Source organism: Helicoverpa armigera, chromosome 4 (assembly GCF_030705265.1).
Source record: "Helicoverpa armigera isolate CAAS_96S chromosome 4, ASM3070526v1, whole genome shotgun sequence".
In the NCBI taxonomy this organism is placed as follows: domain Eukaryota; kingdom Metazoa; phylum Arthropoda; class Insecta; order Lepidoptera; family Noctuidae; genus Helicoverpa; species Helicoverpa armigera.
In genome coordinates, this window is record NC_087123.1 from 683985 (window position 1) to 690930 (window position 6946).

Sequence of the window (6946 nt, forward strand, 5' to 3'; positions counted from 1 at the left end):
AATAATGAGGTCAAAATTATACCGCCTGATGGTTCTGCTTATGTTAAACTAGCTTTGCTTGAAATTACTCCAAGTACTCAGATAAAAAATACTATCAAACAGACAAAATCAGCTTTATAGTATTAGATAATATAGGTTGTTCGAACCGAATGTAACATTAAGCTTTATTTAGATTGTTATGTATACTGAATGATATATGCCACGGATAATAAAGTCGTGTAAGTAATAAAAAAATAATGATATTAATTAAACTTCCAATTACAAACATTAGAACATTACGATTTAATAAAATAAACTCATAAAACAATCATAAGTACTGACATTCTACATTATTAACGTAGTAAATAACTATAATCGCATCGAATGCGTAACACGGGATGCGCTTGCGCAAGCGTGGCTCAAGTGTCAACAAATACCAACTTCACATGATTTGTATAGCAAGCAAGCATTAGTAGACCTTGGCACGGCAAATTAGTTCAATATCAATAAAAAATACATTTTTATACCAAATACAAAATACTTGTAAAATAGTTTATTAGTAAACCTTTACTTTTAAATCTTTAAAAAAAATTTTAAATTGTCGTGTTTTTAAATTTTGTACATAGTACAAAACTTTTGGACTTATGCATTATTAAATAAGTATTTAGTCCTAAAAAAAACAGAAAAATACTTTTAAAAATATACCTACATGAACGCTTTTTATTCGCTTCTTATTAGTCTGATCTGAGTTCACTTATGGGGGAGGAATCTTGTCCCATTGTAGTTTATCACTTGAATCTGGATTACTTCATCTATATATCACCAACCTACATACATACAGCTTTAAGTCACGATTAATTGGCATCGTCTCCACCATCAGCACATCTCCAAGATTGTAACGAATTTTCCTCTCAACAAAAGACTTCTGAAAATGCAAGCTATGCATACAAAACGCGCGTGACAGGATGTCTTATGTACAGACAAATGTCGCAACGTACAGACATACCGACAACTAACATATGTTAGTAGATGCTATAGGAATGTGGAATATGCTGATCACGTTGTGCTAATGTGACCTTGAAGGAATGTGGTAATTTATAGGGCTAGTTTAAAGGGTGATAGAACGTAGTGTTATAGGTTCTTCAAGGCCTTGAAGTAGCACAGGCCTTGACTAAACTGTTTTCTTTTGAATGATCTATTTCACTAAAATGTGTTAAGTGTTAAGGGACTTTAAATTGTGGGCCTTTAACAATCGCTGTGGGTTAGCCAGAAGTCGGTCTTGCTAAGGGGTATAAAGTTGCCCGAGCGACTGCGTTTGGGTTTGCGTAGGTCTGATAGGCAGTCGCTTTAGGTAAAGCACTGGTGCTGAGCTGCATCCAGCTAGACTGGAACCCGACCCAATGTAGGTAGGTACTTGGGAAAAGGCTCGGAAGATGAGATGATGAAAACGATCAAAGAGCTTTTAGTGGTGCCTTATAATGTTTCCTGGATTTGTTTTAGAACACTTAATAAACGGATGTTTTAATAAATCAAAAGCACTAGTCATAGTGACTATCCGATAAAAATCTTATTCAAATTGATCAAAACACATCTACAACTGATTTATACATCATAAATAGCCCATGGGGATTGGCCGGTCAATATATTAGTTTATGTAAATAGTACAATATATCATAGTATAACTTATATAGAACTTAAATAATATACTCATCGTTTATACCAAGGTGGAAGACATAATTCACGGAATGATTTAGATTTTAGATCACTGAGGAATGTTACCAGTATTCAATGTGGTCAAATTATTTTTATTGATCTGCTATAGTGAAGGTTAACCAGATTTGCATTGATATTGAAATTCTAGCCATTTTTGTACAGCATATATAGAACGCTAAACTGTTTTTCACTGAAAGAATATAACAGAGTAACGCCTCCAACTTTTATTTTATACTAACTTATACATTGCCTCGGCATTTTTGTTGGATTGGATGTCAATCGAAGATACTAGATATAGGTGCCTTATATAAAAAAAAATATACTTCTGTACCGTACTCCCTAGGGATCCTGTAGGGGAGTACCTTCATAAGAATACTGCTGCAGTGTATAGAGAATACGTGATAGAGTACATAACGGAGTACATAAGGAATTACACAAAAACGTAGGCGCACTTTAGACGATATCCGAAACAATAATATTACAAGTTTTCTTTACTGACTTTTGACTTTTTGCAAATTCGAAACAAGACATTTTCTAATGCATCTTTTAAAAGGTCATCAATTGCTCTAGTATTCTACGCGGAAATAAACACAATTAAATTAACAATGTTAATATAATAATCATAACATAATTATAGTTGCTATGAGTGACATTTTGTCGTGACATTTTAGAAATAGCTTTATGCTTATATGGACTTGGATGAGTGCCAGTGTATCTTAAGTTGTTTATCTACCTTGTATACTCGCATATACCACCTATAATTAGGTACCACATATTAAAAGTTGATGACTTACTAAGCGTAATAGTCACCATGATGGATTTCCGAATAGAATGACTCGGGTTCGATTCCCGGTGCGGTCAACATTTGTGTGGTGATGTGTTGGCTGTGATCTGAGTGTTATAATATGTAACTATTTAAAAAAATATATATATTAATAGTACTATTTATAGTTTATCAGTTGAGTTAGCGCTCATATCACAGGCTCATCAAAAGGGTAGGGTTTATTTATTTTAGGGTGTATATAACCGTGTGTAAAGAGTGTTTCGATATTGAACTAACTGTCTCTTTACAATGTCGAATTTTCAGCTTCCGAGCGACTCGGTTAAAAGTATGTAATGGACTACCCATTACAGCAATATTATTTATAATAGTATAACAAATATTGTGTGCCCATTTATTTATATAGCGGTTTTACCTATATATTTAAAATGGATGCTTCCAAATATTTCGTATGTATTATCTAATATATTCAAGCCACTGTTCTCTTATTTACTAATTGATTGCCATTATTTGTCTATGGTCTACGTGACGTCCGACCCAATATTTGAGCGTTAATGTCAAAATAATATATGAAATAGTTTGGTAACTAATTATAGCATCATACGTGTGTACTTATATAAAAAAATATTTGGTATAGCCTGTGCTAATTCCTTTGATCTTAAGATAACATTCAAATTGATAGTTTAGAATTAAAGACATTCTATAAACTTATGTTATTACTTATTACTTATGTTTACCACTGTGTAGAAAAATCTTGACTGACACTGTTATGGTCCACAGATGGCAGGTCAGAGTCATCTGATAAGAGGATCTGTACCTACTAGCGTTTTTTTCCAAAAGCCTTGAATTTATTGTTTGACAATTTGATAAAACGCGAACATAATTTTCTCCAGCGAATTTTCAATATTTCTTACTATTACTCGGCGGCGGCGCTTTAATTTTTTTTATATAGTATACATAATAATAGTAGCACTGATGTTACAATTTACCACAGAAAAACCCCTTATAATAAATCATTTTTTTTTCTTATTTCCGCCCATAAATCGATTAAGCTAAGCTAAATCATTATAAGTAAATTAGTTTGTGATTTACCCACCGCAGATCAAAGCCACGATTAACTCATTTACACGGACAAATGATTGTCCAAAACGGTAAGCAAGGACAACTCCATATATAAATTAAATTTGTAAAAACAATTTATAGGAAAAATAATTAAAATAATTAAGTTGCTGCTCATTATGTTAATCGGTAGGTCACCGATTATGATTAAGAAGATTATAATTTGATGAATATAACAACAAAAATGTTAATATTTATTTGTTTTTAATTGTTATTTTACTAGATTATTCATTATTTTAGATTTATGTATAGCGTTTTTAAATTCATTTATTTTTAATAAATAAATATATTAAAAGCTTAATAGTTATTTCATAATACAGATAAAAGTATTTTTTTTATTTTAGGAAATTAAAAATAACTTGTATGTACTATTTCCAATTAAATATTAATTTTAACCTTTTGTACATAAAATTAACTAATTAAATGGAAATATTTTTGCCTATAACAAGTTTCATATCCGCACCGGTCGCTTATGGATCCTCCATCTATCTAATACCTAATAAAAAACACAATTCTGGTTTTAAAATACCAGATTTGTACATAGGTAGTTAAAAAAGAAGCATTTAAATATCACACATCTGGAACAAATGAGTCAGTTCATCTTATATCACAGGTATAAAAATACAGCTAAGTAAATGGGTGTAGGTGTCATAAAAGATTATTTATTTTCCATGTTTCGGAGGGCATGATAAGCTGTAGGTCCCGGCTGTCATGTGAAATCTTTGGCCGTCTCTACGGGTAGTCAGAAGTCAGTAAGTCTGAAAAACAGTCTTACCTATTGGTTAGCCCCGTTTACTGGACTGAAGAGGTCAGATAGGCAGTCGCTCATTTTAAAACACTAGTACTCAGCCGCAGCCAGTTAGACTGGAAGCCAACCCCAACATAGTTGGGAAAAGCCAGATGAGTTTACATTAAAGTAGATTAATATTCCTTTCAAAAAATAAATTGTATTTTACTAATATTTTTATTAAAGCAAATTCGTACAATTTTTGTTGCTATCTGTACTATAGTTTTAAGATGTTAATAAATAACGATATGTTCAAGAACCGCGCTACATACTCGTCATTGATGCTACGAAATGTCAAGGAAATGTCATTAAAAGTTCTCTAATCTATTTCCTATAGTAATTGATTCAACAAATATAATATCGTAGTGATGCGCTCATAATGCTTTATCCTAATTATCATTTGGAACTTTATAGCAGTGGTCGGCCCTGAATTTAAAATAAACCACATACGTGCATAGGTGTGAGAAAATTGTGGCTTTTAGTATTTGCGACACGACTTTTTTACTCAATGTGTCTTATTCGTTAAAATTGATCTTTTTCTACCTACTCAAAGAGAACAAAATGATTAGCTGAGACATCATAATGCAAAATCTCATAAGAAAGTAGCGCGACAAAATGCGGGTGTTCAGCGAACGAGGAACGTTACTGGCTCCGCCCTTATACGCCATCTTTGGAACCCATAAATTATTTTCAAAATAAAATCACCACTCAATCAAAACCACTCCTTTCTTCTACTTGAAATAACGTCTAGAAATAATCAATTTTCCAGCAGTCATTATATTAACATCACTCTACAACTAAGTATAGATGGTTCCAATATCGCTATAGGCACTGCCAAAATTGTTGTGATCGTGTCGTGAGGTGTAAAAGTCGTGGCAACCGCCCGTAAATACTAATGAAAACAAACGAAGAAGCGAAGGCGCTCGCTTCACAAATGTCAAACTATTATAATATCAGACTATTTTCATATGTTTTTTATTCGTCTGAGTTTTTGTCTATGTTTAATTATGGGCGTTCATCATTTATGACCTTTCAAAAATTGGCAGGAAAGTGATTTTGGGTAATTGAAAAAGCAGGTTATAAATTCAGTTTCTGTGACAGATATTTTCACTTTGATACTATTTATAATCACGACATGTGTTAAGGCTAAAAAAATATAATTTCTATCTTTTTATAACCATAGCAAGTAATGTAAGTAAGTACCTAGTGATTTCAATTTCAATATATGAGAAAATAATGTCAACTTTTCTACGATACATAGGGGAGGGTGGGGGAATTGCGGACGCTGAAGGGAAATAACGCACAACATTCGTACTATCAGTAATAATCAGTCTGTCTCGATTAATTATTAATCTTTAGTTATTCATCTACAAAAACAATTATACTTATTATACGAAATCAGTCAATAAATATAATATTTTTAGCAAAAACAAAACTTTGTCTGTCCGTAATTACCCGTAGCGCTCGGGGTAAATTCGGACTGATCCTGGGTTAATTACGGACAGCATGGGGTATTCACGGACTAGGTCCACATCGCTGACAAAAATCACAAGTAAAGCCTTTAGAAGAACTTCCTACAGTGCAGTTCTCATGAGCCCACTTGTCACACTTTGAACACATAATCCAACCTTCGGCGGGTGGATCACTCTACTTTTCTTGACAATAAATGCAAACGTAATCAACATTTCAACATCAACATTTTAATCAAAATTTTAAGTTCGTTTTTTTGTATTCCGTTTAAAATGGATTTTAACCTCTCTTTGGTATTGTAGAAACACTGCCCTTTTTCACTTGGTCAAACACAGTAGCTCTGGTAATACCATATTTTTCTTCCGCCTGACGAAAAGTTATCTGGTCTTTTATTTCTTGCACAGCTTTGTGTATTGATTCGATGGTGTATGATTGTTCTTTTTTTCTTATATATATTTCCAAGGCATCCAAAAATGAGTAGTTATTGATTAATTTTATAATAGTTTATCGAATTAGGGGTAATTGCAGACGTACGTATTTACCCCGCAAGGCTTGTCCGCAATTATCCCCAATGGGTATTTTTAAATCAAAGAGAGAAATTTGTAGGTTATGAAAACGTTCCATAAAAACAAACATTGGCGCTGCAAACCCCATTGACAAAGCTATCCATAGAAAATATCACTTTTTACCATCACTTAGTATACAGACCTGTCCCTCGAATTGAAAAACACTGAAAATTAGATCATTATGCACTTTTTTATAAAATTTTACCTACCGTTCAAACCGTGCGCAGCCGGCTGTCGTAAGTTTTTGCGTGGCACTAAAATGGCTTAAAGAAACAGATGACAGCACCGGGCTGCCGCGGGGGGGATTGAATGAGTAGATACATGCTAGTCCGTTTTTACCCCGCGTCCGCAATTCCCCCACTCTCCCCTACTTGTACCACAAAAAAAATTGTGCAACTGAATCAAAGTAGTAAGTTAATATACGTAGCCTTGGTGTCAAAATTGAGTGTCCTTTGAAATATTGTTTAACGCAGTTTTGCGGTTTATCAGTCAACAATTTACACAGAAGAATTCGTCCTTTCTACCAACTAA